At 43.7% G+C, this 13992-nt stretch overlaps 1 long non-coding RNA gene across 1 annotated transcript; it reads right to left on the bottom strand.

The window, feature by feature from the left end:
• Positions 1 to 3156: 3156 nt before the first annotated feature.
• Positions 3157 to 12147, bottom strand: LOC309863735. Its single transcript, XR_014311221.1, has 3 exons — positions 12044 to 12147; positions 11852 to 11957; positions 3157 to 5592 (listed from the first exon to the last, which is right to left on the bottom strand). It is a non-coding gene; the product is annotated as an uncharacterized lncRNA (long non-coding RNA).
• Between the last annotated feature and the right edge of the window lie 1845 nt (positions 12148 to 13992).

Below are 13992 nucleotides of genomic sequence, written 5' to 3'. Positions count from 1 at the left end.
AAACCAGCCACCACAAACCTGCCACACTCCATTCACTAACCTCTAAGTCAGGCAAGAATACTCTCTTCATCTTTTTCTTTCTTTTCTTATCTTATTTATTTTTTTTTTAAAATAGGAGCCAAGCAAACTAGTATAATCCCACATGTACCTACAGTATTTTTGAAGGCTTCAAGCAGGACAGAAACACAACCGCCCAAGTCAAATAGGGCCATAACAAGACTCCGCCATTATTCAGCAGGAGCTCCTGTGAAAAGCTCTTTACTTAGGAAGGACACACCTTCGCAAACCACTTAAAAGGAATTCTTGGAAGACAGGCATTTTTGTTTTCTTAAACGTGAGCCTGTAAACACTATTGCTAAGTGCTGCTTTTTTAAAAGGCTGGCAATATCCTAACTGATTGCTTTGCTTCCCCATCCAGTGCTCAGAAATATGGGTGTCAAAGTCTGCTCTCCTGGGGTTGGGGCCAGTCGCTCAGCCGCGGGGACAGTCAGAGGCTGTTTCCTCCCCGGTCCCAAGGCGAACAGAGGCTCCTTGTCTGCAAGGAGCCAGCCAGGAAGTGCTTGCTACTCTAGTGTAAACGTGGACGGTCACTGAAGAAGGCAGGCCGGCTAGAGCGTGAGCTCTGGTCAGACAGGATGCAGCAATTAGGGCCGGGCGGGCTGCGACAATGACAAATAGGAAATGGTAGGTAAGAGCTGTGGGCTGTTTCTGGGGATCTTCTTTGCCTAAAGCTTCAGCAAGATTGTTTTGGGGGGACTGAAAAAAGTGACCGATTCCTATGACAGAATATCTGATCTTCAGGAAAAATTCTCTGCAGATTTCTGAGTCACGCCCTACTAATAGGGACCGTTGAAAAACTGTCATTTCATTGATGATGCTTCCAGCAATTGCAAGGGTAAGTTACGGTTTTGCCATAGTCTCACTTATGGATTCATGTACTTGCTTACTTTTTTTTTTTTTTAATTAAGACCTCTGTTGAAAGTCGTTTAGGGTTCACAGCAAAATTGAGGGGAAGCAATGTCCCATACAGCCCCTGCCTCCACACAAGGTTCATCTCCCTATTATCAACAGCCCCCACCAACAGAGCCCCCACGCTGTTACAGTTGACGAGCTTACCCCTGACACATCGCCTGTCAACAGTCCAAGTTCATCATTGGCGTTAGGATTCGTTCCCAGCGTTGTCATTCTCTGGGCTTGGACAACTGTAGAACGACATGTAACCGTCATCGTGGTATCACACAGAGTATTTTCACTGCTCTAAAGATCCCCTGTGCTCCAGCCATTCATCCCTCCCCGCCCACCCCTGGCAACCATGGACCTTTCTACTCTTACAGTTTTCCCTTTCCTGGAGTGTCATATATGTAAAATCATACAGCATGTCACCTTTTCAGATTGGCTTCTCTCACAGAGGAATATGCATTTAGAGTTCCTCTTTGTCTTTTCATGGCTTGATAGCTCATTTCTTTTCAGTGCTGAATAATATTCCCTTTCTGAATATATCACAGTTCATTTATCCACTCACCTACCCAAGGACATCTTGGTTGCTTCCAAGTTTGGCCAATCGCGAATAACGCGTCTATAAATATTCATGTGCAGGTGTTTGTAGGGACATAAGTTTTCAACTCCTTTGGGAAAATACCAAGGAATGTGACTGCTGGATCACCCGGTAAGAGTACAGTTAATTTTTCTTGTTTGAACAAATATTTATTAAGTACACACTACATGCTAGGCATCATGGGAAGCTGGAAATACCTTGGAAAATACAGTGAAATTTACATTATACGGAAATAAAGTGACCCTGAAAAAAACTGTACAGTCAATTTCTGCCAAACAAGTAAAATTTTCCAATTTGTGGGGCGCCTGGGTGGCTCAGTGGGTTAAGCCGCTGCCTTCGCTCGGGTCATGATCTCAGGGTCCTGGGATCGAGTCCCGCTTCGGGCTCTCTGCTCAGCAGGGAGCCTGCTTCCTCCTCTCTCTCTGCCTGCCTCTCTGCCTACTTGTGATCTCTCTCTGTCAAATAAATAAATAAATAATCTTTAAAAAAAAAAAAATTTCCAATTTGTGACTCCAGGGACATGCACTTACAAAGTGTTCTGATGTCGACAAAAACGACATAGCTCCTGGTGGAAATGTCCCTTATCCCTAAGAAGTGCTGTCCTCTGTCAGCCAGCAAGAGACAACGTTCAGCGTGCAAAAGGACAAAATTTGAAGCATTCTAAACATCCTGGTGCCTGGCCACTCGCCCACCTCACCCATGCCCGCAACCTGGAGGGGCCCGATCCCCTAAATCCACTGCTTTCCCTCCAGTGATTACCTACAGCTCTTGCTGGTTTAACACAGAATAAAAGAGCATCTCTTTCAAACTGGGAGGACATTTATGATGCTTTTAGCTCTTCAGCCCCTGGGGGTCACACTCCAACCCAGGTCTCCTGCCAGGGGGTATCCTGATGGCCATGTGGCACAGGGTGATCCTCTGGAGACCAGCCACAGAGAAGCTCTAACACAAATCACTTGTAGGACCTCCGGAATTCCAAAGTCAGGACTCCTCCCACAGTGCATGAAGCCGACTCATCCTCCTGTTCAAATCCTTAAAAGGTGTGCCTTCGGGTGGTGGGGAGCCGTTCTTTACCAAGTAAAATAGGAAACCTAGAGACAGGCTTCTGTTCTTTTAACCCGGACTAGTAAGAAACAATTTGTTACACAAATTGTTAAGGGATATTGATTAGTTCTATAATGTCCCCTGATTGAGCCCCCTTCGGATAAGCAAAATTTGGAGTCTTCAATATGTTGTAAAATAACATTTAAAAAAAAAGAAAGTTCCCTGTACTTTTCCACTGACCTCCCATCAGCCCTGGAAGCATACTGTGACTGTCTGATCAGACATGTGGAGAGTTGCTAGAATGTACCAGGGGCTGTAGAGATCCAGAGCTCAATAAGTATTTAATGAGGGCTTTGTGATAGACATATTGATTGATGATTTGACTTACAAGCCTTGCCCTCCCTGAGACATCCTCTGGGCCGGCTTCACAGCCTTTACAGTCTCTTACGATGGAGCCCCTCCCCAAGATACCCACTGTCCCTCTACCTCAGTTATCGGTGATCTTGCCAAGATTGGTCTGTTTTCTTCCAATTTAGGTAATGAAACAGTTAAAGGAGGAAAAGAAAAAAAAAGTCTTTTATATTTTAAAGTACAACAAAAGCAACAATAACCAAAGACTCCAGGAATAAGCAAGCCTTCAGCAAAACAGTCTGTTAACACTTGAAAAACAAACAAGCCGGGGGTCTAGCTCTATTCCAGTCCCACCCCCAAATCACCACAGCCTACAACAGTCACTTAGAAGGACCACAGAATTACTGACGTTGAACCACGCTCAGGCCTCTGGCTTCATCTCTCCCCTCCCCTGTAAACAACATCCTCTTTGAACCAGTGAGGTACCCTTGTGGGGTTACTTCTGACTCATGCGAGTGGGGAAAGTGCCCCCGGTTCAGCCCTCGTGGTGACCACAGGGGAATTATTGCTTCCTCCACAATGAGGTCCTGAGGAAGCTTCAGGAAATGTCACAGAAACCGTTGCTAGATACCTTGAGCAGAGTGGCTTCTGATGGCTCTGACGTGGCCAGGTTTGTTGGGTAAGACCCGTTTCCCTTTCATCAGCACGGTGAAGCCACACCAGCTGTGTGACTTAGATTCTAACCTCCTGTTGACCTTGACCGCACAGACCTCCCGCGCAGACCTCGGATTTCACGTGGACAAGCAGAGCTGGCCTTGGCTCCCACCCACGGGAGTAAACTCTTATCATATGAGTGACCTGAGTATATGCATTTATTTTTAAATTTTTTGATATTCTTAAAATTCTTAAAGTTAAGAAAACTGGGAAAAAATTAAAGTATCTATTTTACATTTGGGGGGAAATATAAAATAATGAAATAGACCAACGGTTGGCAAAGGATAGACTGAAGGTGTTTCTATATGACCCACAAGCTACGAAAGGTTTTTACATTTTTAAATGATAGAGAAAAAATCAGAAGAAGAATAATGGTTTATAATACATGAAATTCGAATTTCAGTGTCAATATTCGAAGTTGTATTGGAACCTGACTGTGCTCATGGGTGTATGTGTTGTGTACATCTACTTTTGTACAATAATGGCAAGGTGGATATGGCCCACAATGCATAAAATACTTACTATCTGGCCCTTTACAGAAAAGTTTGCTAACTCTTAGAATAAAGAAGAAAAAAATATATATTCAAAGTTTCACTTTCCCAAAGCAACACGTTTTTCTAAATTTTTCCCTAATTTTATTTCTGTTGGGAGAGAAGGCCGTCCATTATTTTAATCTGCTTTCTTAAAATCATAATTTCCCTTAAGAAATATAATCTAATTGCTGTGGTAATGGAAAACGGCACAAAAGGATAAAGAAGGTAAACTTTACCAACAAAGGGTCTCAACATCCAGAGAAAACAAATGCTAACATTTAGTGTGTGTTTCTTCAATTTTTTAATATAAATGTTTACAGTTTTTATAAAAAAGCCTCGTGCTATTTTGCATTTTACTTTCTTTCACTTCAGTTTAAATTATGAGCATTTCCTGCAAACTTTTCGGTATTAAAATCACTGAAAACGCAATGTTTCTCCCCATTCTTTGAATAAAGCCTTCTGAGCTTATTTTAACACATCATAGAAAAACCTCTTCTTTTTTCTAGAATAAGAAAGAAAATAGTTGCAGCCAATTTCTGTGAGTTTAGAAGAGCCATTTCGCAGTCCTTTCACATGACCCAGAATCTTTTACGTTCTGCTTAATGTTCCTTTGAAGAAATAAGATATTTTTCTTTAATAAGCAAACTTTCAAAAATACAGACTGCTCTTTTCTAGGCTTTTGCTTTTGAGTCTAACAGCAGAATCAGAGCTTTCCAATTGAGCTTCTATTGGTTTCTGTGTTGGGAAGTATAATATTGATCCATGTCTATAACACCTTCCATTATTAAATAAATAAATAAATATCTATGAACAAATTCTTATCTGAAACATAACTAGACTTGTAGGGTTATGCCAATTCCTTCCATGAGTGATTATTGAAAAGCATTACTAATTACTAGAGGGGTCATGTTATTTTATTATCAAAGAACATACATGGGAAATAAAAACTGTTTGGAAACCACACCTAGCAACAGGTTATGGTAATGCGTGGCAATTATATTTAAGCCAAGTTATTTCCTTAGGTTTCGGTGGCAAAGAATCAACATAAAAAGATTAAAAGATTCAGAGGAGGAAATCTTTGCTGCCTTGTGCTGACTTTACTCGTATCACAGTGGAGATTCCCAAAACTGTTGCCAGAAAATAAATGACATTGAAAAGGAATGGTTTCAATTCTACACGTGGCCCTTACTCCTCGCAGAAACCGAAGCTGACTTGGCTTGACATTGCAACGTCTATTATCCAGATGGAATCGAGAGACATTGAATCCATTTGGAAAACCCAAGTTTTTGCTGAAAGTGATGCACGTCGAGGGATAGGTCCTCATTGTGGATAACCAGAGTGTGGAGTTGAATTCATTTTGGTTCCCTTTTGTGCAGAGGGCAACAAGTAAGTTTACTGTAGTGAGAACAAAATAGTGATTAGCTAGGATGGGTAAGCCTTAGTTCACGAAAACCCCCAAACCTTGGGCTGTTTATTGCAATCACAGTGATTGATGTACGCCCAAAGAAAGAAGGAAAGCAAAGCAAAAGTGGGAAAGGAAGGAAGGGTAGAAGGGAGGGGGGAAGAGAAGGGAAGGAAGGGAGAGAGGGAGGGAGGGCTCTCGAGGGAGGGAGGAAAGAGGGAAGAGAGGAAAGAGAGAGGGAAGTAAGAAAAGCTACTGACTTATAGCATCTTTCATTAGCATCTTTGTGTCTTAAGAATGGAACCCTTCCAGCTGGGACATTCTCTGATGATTTACAGCCAAGAAGAAGAACTTGGAACCCCTGCGGATCTAAAAAAAATATATGCATGTTTTTAACTGCCCCGGGCTCTCAGTCTTTGCTGCCAGATGTAGTGATGAAGTTAAGGAGATAATTCTTTCCATGAGGAGGAATGGGGCAAGGAAACAATGTCCTGAAAGCTGGTAAGAATTGCCAACAGAACTCTGAGGTCGAACGGTGCTAAGGGCGGGCTCAGGGAGCTCGACTACGAAAACAGACCAAGGATGCTGCAGCAGGAAGGTGGGAGCCCCGGGGGCTGTGGGAGGGCTGCGCTGCAACAAGTGATTGACCACAGATGACAGTGGTCACCTGAAAACAAGAGTGCCTTTCAGGCCACAGGTATGGAGGGCCGGTATTTTATAAGCCACACCACTAATTACCCCTCAGAGATGTTCAGGTAGCTTCTCTTAACTCCAGATATTTTATAGGGTCCTTTTAAAACGGGTCAGCCACATCCTAGAGCAAACGCATTCCCCAACGAGGTTCTAAGCCATACTTCGGGAAGGAAGAAGTTTCTCCCTCCTGTCTGATGCAGCACCTGCGTTCTCACCCAGCCTCGAGAAACAAAGCCAGAAAGAGGCAAACTGAGCAATGGTGAAAATTAGTTTCTAATCATAATTCATTTCTAACTTCCAGCTAAATGTGGGCTGGACGGGGGCCAGGCTGTGGAGAATGGAAGCAGGAGCTCTGCGTGGGGAATTGGCATACTTCGGCTTGAAACTGGCTTGCTGAGTTTTGGAGATGAAAGATAAGCTTTGGGCATGACTGGGCAGCGGAAGATGGGGCCACACTCGGCTCCTCTCCCCCCATCTCCCACCCCCGATCCTTGTTCCACAGGCTAGTGAATGGGGAAAGAAATCAGAGCCACCGCCAACTCCTTTCCTCCTAGGAATAATGTGGAACGTACTTTTTGCTTTTCATTGTTGGCGTGTAACTTTTTTGGTCACTAAACCCTAACCAGAAAGGTTTTTAAAGGATACATACATGAGCTTACATTGAAAAAGGAGTGGGAAAATCTGGATCCTGGCAAGGATCGGACCCAGAGTGCTCCCAGCCTCAGCAAACCAATCATAATTATAGCTATCTTCATTGAGTGCTGAAGCACATTCCTCTTTAATCATCACTTCCACTCTACAAAGCAGACTTTTATGATTCCCATTTTACAGATGCAGAAACTGAGACACAGAAGTTCATTAACTAGCTTGAAGTCACACAGCTGGCCCCATAGTCACCAGGACCTCTGATTTTCGGGGCATAGTTCCTTTTAGAGTAAAGACTTCATTTCTCAGCCTCCCTTGAGGCTGGGTACAGACCTGAGATTAAGATCTGGCCAAGGGGGCATGAAGGGAAATGGAACAGTATGGGGAACTTCCTGAACTTGCCTTTAAAGGGGAGGAGCTTCCTCACCCATCCCCTCTTCTCCCATGCTGCTACTTGAGACGGGTGAGGAAGCCACGAGACATCTTGTACCTTTCATTGAAGACATCATTGTGTGGATGGTGGAACAGCCAAATTGGAGGAGTGGTTCCCTACAGTGTCCTAGCGTACCCTCCCTCTATGCCATTCTTAGGCTACCCACCTCAGGCTATTAAATGAGGAAGAAAAGACCTCTTTCTTGTAGAAACCCTTATTATTGTATCTGTCTTGTACATAGCCAACCTATTCCCTCATTTACTTCCTAGCTGAGCTGGAATTTGAATCCAGTTCTGTCTGATTATAAATCTGGGCTCTAATCTACCACACACTTCTAATCCTAGGCGGTACCATCTGAAGAACAGTCTGAATTCTTCATGGAAGAAGTACTTGCTAATTCCTTCTTGGAAACATAAGACCACTCTTCGACTGTTGATTCTAAAGGGTAATGGTGTCCCATTTAAGAGCCTCTCAGTACGAAGCTTCTATAAAATAAAATTTGCACAATGTTCTGAGGTATCAGGAGGGCTGGTGGTCCTTACGTTCATGGTTTCCATTAAACAAAGGACCAAAATAAAGACCTTCTCTCTTCTTTGTCTGGTAGGGTTGAAAGTAGGCAGAAAAGTCTTCTCAGATGTACTTAAGGTTAGTTTTCAGAGCTTGCTCTCTTTCTGCATGTTTTCACCCTTCGGAGCGGTGATTTCTCCCCTAGTCCTGGTGCCTCGGGCCCCTTTCCGCTGGCTCACCCTCTGCCAAAGTAGGGAAGGATTCAGTATCTGGACTCCATCATTGTCTGTGATACCCTAGCCTCCTTTGCCTTGTGCCCACTTCTTCTAGCCCAGCAGTGCTGGGGAGGGATGTCCTCATCCTGGGAGGTGCCCAGGGCAGAAGCTCCAATTATTGTCCTGTCCTGAGGTGCACAGTTCAAGTTCAGGCTCCGCCACTTAATTAGCAATGGTTCCTAGCTGTATGAGCACAGCCAAGTCCCTATCCTCTAATAGGAATAAATAACAGCGTTTGCAGGGCTGTTGGGTGAACTGAGCAAGATGATACCTGTGGGTGAACTGGGCTCATCATAGATGCTCAATAAATGATCATTCTCTGAACTTCGTTGGATCTCCCTTGTTTTCTTGCCTTTGTCTTCTGAACACAATAAATGACCGTCTCCACACTCCAAGCCGTAATTGCTCGTATTCCACCATTCTCGACCACCTAGACAGTTTTTAGATGATGCTTTTTGTCCTATAATTGTATCTTATATTTTAAGGATTGCATCGCATTGGTATTCATAGGCTGGAGGGGTTAGGGGAGAGGGTGCTAACTGGAATCCAGATAGGACTGTGATGCCACTCCAGGAAAAAGCTGTGGCCTTTCCTAGAGGAACTGAGCCGCTGCCTCCCCATGGCCCGGTGGCAGGGCAGCCAGGGGCATAAATACCCCCACCTCTCTCTCCTGCTGTCTCTGACCTCAAAGGCTGCTTCCTGTTGGCCGATCCAAGCAGAAGCTAGAGAGCAAGAGGTGCCCACGGAAGGATCCACACGGCTGGTCTCCCAGGACCAGCAGAAGGTGACGAAGGGCAGACCGTGGGCCTGGGCAAACAAAAGGCATCTGGCAGAGTCATCTAGTGCACAGATCATACCTTTTCACACCTGGCGGGACCGGGCAGACTCCACACAATCTAGCACATTAATATGTCTATAGTAAAACATAGGAACATTGGCACTGCATGGAATAAATGAAGAGGAAACCACTCCTTATTAGGTCAGGTACTATTCCCAGATCCACAGAGGTAGAGTACTGGGGAAGGGAAGGTTTTTTTGGTAAGTGTTTCCTGAGTTTCTCCCTCCTCCTTGCACTCCATGGGCAAGAGCCCCTCAGCTTTGTGGGTTCCCTCAGCTTCTCCCGGTTCTGCCAGCGACCACCATTCACTTTTGGGTGGCCCTGTCTAGAACTCCTGAGAATGCTCTGGACAAAAGTCCCAGCAGAGAGGATAGAGAAATCGAGGCCATCCTTGAGCCACTGGCACTCGCCAAGGAGACCTTGGGAAACCAGAGCCTCCAGACTTGTAGCTCAGGATGTTTGTCCCTTCGGAAGAGTGTTCTAGGGTCTTCTGTCTCATGTGGCTATCTGGTGCAGATAGGACAGTAGACACTCAATAAATATTGATTGAATAAGCAGATATATAATAAGTTGTATTCTTTTCCTACATCGATCATCTCCTGTGATCACAGCTTAGAAATAAGTAGTATAATTCAGATTTTAGACTACAAAAGCATAGGTAACTCAGATATCCTCAACTTCACCAGTCTTTAATGCTCCTATGGTAGTCTGAATCACCATCTTCCTTAACCGTGGAGCTCAGATTCTCTTCGCCATGCTTCAGTCTTGCCTGCTTATTTCTGGGAATCCCTGGGAGTCCATATTCCACAAGCTAGTCCTGGATGGTGGATGTCCCTTTGATTGGCAACACCCTTGTCTGCCCCAACATGGTTATCTTAAGAGGAGGCATGATATTAAGAGTGTAGAATTTGGCATCAGTCTGGCTTGAACTTTGGCTCTACCGTGTACTGCCAGTCAATCTCTTTAATATCCTTGTGCCTCAGTCGCCTCATCTGGGCAATGCGGATATCACATCACAGGGCCATTTAAGGATTTAAAGTATTAACGTATATAAGACACTTAGAAGGGTGCCTGGTGCATGGTGAGTTCTACATAAGTGCTAGACATCATTATCGTTGGTATCTGGGCCTGCCGAACAGGACCACAAAGTAGCATCCTCCAGACTGATCTGTACCAAAGACAGATTGCAGGCTCCTTCCAACAGAGGTAAAGTGCTTTTAATCCTCAAATGACAGTTTTCCAAGTTGTAAGATCAAGGTCTAGTCCTCTTCAGGCACCCCATTATATCATAGGAACAAGAAAACCATTCAAAAGATTTACTTATTTTAGTGACTAATTGACATGTAGAGAATTTTAAAAGAACAAAACAAAGAGCATGCCACCCTTGATCTCAGGGTCATGAGTTCAAGCCCCATGCTGGGTGTAGAGATTACTAAAAATAAATAGATAAATAAATACGCCTGAGGGCGTCTTGGTGGCTCAGAGGATTAGAGCCTCTGCCTTCAGCTCAGGTCATGATCCCAGGGTCCTGGGATCAAGACCCACATCGGGCTCTCTCCTTGGCGGGGAGCCTGCTTCCTCCTCTCTCTCTCTACCTGCCTTTCTGCCTACTTGTGATCTCTCTGTGTCAATTAAATAAATAAAATCTTAAAAAAAAAAAAAAAAGAAAGAAAAGAAAAGAAAAAGAAAAAGAACAAAAAGAAACTGACCACCCAGTGATACCACTGTTCTCAATGTATCTACCAACGGCATGTTCCTCAATCCAAGCTAAAGCCTAGTAATGTTGAGCAAATCACAGATTGAGCCCATGTAGAAATTTAGGTCTTTACTCCATGGCTTTTATTTAGCCAATGACTGCTCTCCTTCTGGGCAATGGGAAGAACATTAAAATAGCATTTGTTGATTGTAACATAGCTTACCAATATTTGTTCTTTTCTTCCCAAGTCAAATCTGTATCTAGGACACTTACTTATTAATAGCTTTCAGAAAACAGCGCCCTACCTGATCAGCAAACTATTATTGCACACAGACATGGCAATAGGCATAATCCCTTATCATGGTGACCATGGACTTGCATTGGGCAATACTGAGACGCACACTCTTGTAATCTCCACCCACCTGGAAGCAGATGGTCAGCACACCACTGCATTTGGGCCTAGTGTGCCCAAATAAAAAAATGTGTTGAAAAAAAAGAACTCTGAGGACTAAGACTAAAAAACTGTAGAAAATCAGTTTTTCTTTTTTTCAATCCCCTTGGGTATTTGGATCGAGAATCATGTGTTAAACTGTGTCTGGCTCTCATCCCATTTCATTCAAAGGAGGTGAGATGAAATTCAATGACCACATATTCTCCCCTAGCTACTGTTTTAGCCTCTCAAGCAGCAAGTCACTGCCAGCATTATTTACGCCTCCAGAATCTTCAAACGTCCCTGTCATTCTCTCTACCAATGGAACAGGTTCCTAAGCTTGTGGCAGTCAATTGTGTAACATGCCTTTGTGGGAAGCCAGGCCAAAAAATGAGATCTCAGTGGAAGGTGTCACATGGAGACCCTCCCATCAAGGCCGACTCACTCCATCAGCACATGGGAATGTCTCCCCACCAGGCCTCCCAGAACCTTCCGCCGCTCAAAGCTCAACATGGAGACTCCCAAGTTCATACAGTCACTAAAGATTTCACATTTAGTCAATTCCCCTTTGCTCTCAAAACCATATCTCCTTTCTGTACTTTTTTCCTCTTTTACTCAAATCAGGAAGTATTCACTTTTCACCAGAACTTCCCCCAACAGTTCACTCATGAGGAGGATGGGGTAGTAAGGTAAAAATTGAAAGTGGGGAGGGGGAAAAGTTGTTTGTAAGCTTACCTCTAGGAAGGCTCTGTCTATAAAGGTTGTCTTTTTAACTCCCAAATTCCCAAATTTCTGAATAATGTCTCTCTCCTCTCTTCTTTTCTCTTCATGAGTTTGATACCTGTAAAACAAAGTAATTCGGAAACAACCACCAAAACAAGGCAGTAGCTGTCAAAGAGCCAAATTGGCTTGATCTTCCAAGCAGACCTGAGATAAAAGGGTAGTTCCGGTTCTCTTACTAAGATTAGGAGCTGAGGTGTCAAGGGTGGCAGCAGTGATGTTCCCTCTGAAAGCATTTCAGCTCTTCTGTGGACCACCTTGCCTTCAAATGCAAATTTAAACGGTCTTCATTAGGAAGCATTAGTTCCCTTTTTAACCTCAAGCATCAGTGCTATTTGTTATAGGCAATTGCTATAATTGGACTCCGGGCTGCCAATACCCCACCAAAGTTGTCTCATGGGTGTGGTCATAGGAGTATCAGCCTTCTGAAATTCCCACTGGTAAGGTACTTTCCTCGAATGAAGACAGGTTTTTCTTTTAATATGCAAAGATATATGTCAGAGGGCTTCATTAACCCTGCTGCTCAACCTCTGACCACCCCCCTTCAGTTCCTTTTACTAGAACTGAAATGAAGACACTGGAAGATTCTTTCTGCAATTCCCGTGTCCCAGTCAGGTGTCCTCCCCCCTGACACCCACAGTGGACACCTCACCGATCTCCCAGCACTCAGGTCTCACTTTCTAGAGTCATTGTTCAAAATCAAAGATGTGATCACATCACAGCAAGAAAGGTCCATGTTCCACATCTTTGCAGTCAAGGCCTCTGTAATCCGCCTCCTATCTCTGAAGACTCTTCCCTTGCTATGGGTACCCTACACTGGGGTTACAGAAGACTATTCAGCATCAGTCATTTTGCTCCCATTTCTTCATGTGGTTTCTTTTGCCCAGAATTCCCTTTCCTACAATTCTAACACTCTAGTCCATCTTCTACCTTCAAAATTCAAGTTGTTTTTTAAGACTGAGTCAAAATGCCGATTCCTGTGTCACCTTCCAAAACCCCCATTTCTTCCCTCCCCCAACATCCACTGATGCATATATTTTTCTAGATATCTAATAAAAAGTGGATTAAACCAGTGGTTCTCAGCTGGACAAACCTCCACTCCCTACAAACCACTCCCCCAGCAAGGGATGTTTGTCAGGCAATGTCTGGAGACACTTTTGGTTGTCACAGTAGGGGACTGGGAGCTGTTGACATCTAATGGGAAGAAACCAGGGATGCTGCCCAACCTCTTAGAATGCACTGGACAGCTCCTTCCCTCCTTCCAACAAAGAGTCATCAGACCCCCAAATGTCAACAGTATCAAGGTTGAAAAACCTTGGGTTAAGCAAAGACATTTATAACCACTCTACCTCTAAGTCCCATTAAATTGACAGTATTTTAAAAGATCAAAACAGAAAAAGACAAAAGTAGAGGAGACAAGACAAAAGTGGGCCAAATGTTTGCCTGTAGAAAGCTGATAGTGAAGTGGTGATTTCCTTAAAGAAACCATTTAAGCTAAATCACTTTGCTCCTCATTTTGCTCATGTGCTTTCTTTGACCTAGAATTTTCTTCCCTACATTCTTATATTCTGGCCAATCTTAAAACAGTCAAAATCCAACTGACTCTTGCTCAAACAAAACAATCCAACCCAACTGACCTTTCAAGACCTGATCAAAGTGCCCATTCCTTTGTGAGCCCTCCAAAGCTCCCTTTTGTTCCCCATCTCCATCATCCATTGATGAATTGATTTTTTTCTAAACATTCAAATTAAAAAAAAAAAAAAAAGATGAAGAAGGTGAAGAACATGAAAAAGTGAGGAAAGCTGAGTCTAACTCTGTTGAGTCAGAGGATGGTAATTGAAAAAGCAACCCATTTGTAACATAACACCCTGGAAAGACTCAGGAACTAGAAGTCCCAGTTCACCATCACCCAGTGACAGGTAGGGCTGGATATATCAGAATTCATCCAAAACCTTAACATAGAGTAATCAGATACCCAGTTTCCTACTTTCCCCTAGAAGAACTAGGCAGCTTCCCTTTGCCCCTGGGTTTATTCTCCAGGGAAACCAAATGGGAAATTTGTATTGAAGTCAAAGGAGGGCAAGTAGATAGCTCCT

Source organism: Mustela nivalis (genome assembly GCF_964662115.1).
Source record: "Mustela nivalis genome assembly, chromosome: 4".
Taxonomy (NCBI): Eukaryota; Metazoa; Chordata; class Mammalia; order Carnivora; family Mustelidae; genus Mustela; species Mustela nivalis.
Note: the sequence above shows the minus strand (reverse complement) of the source record. Positions and strands in the feature narration are given on the sequence as shown.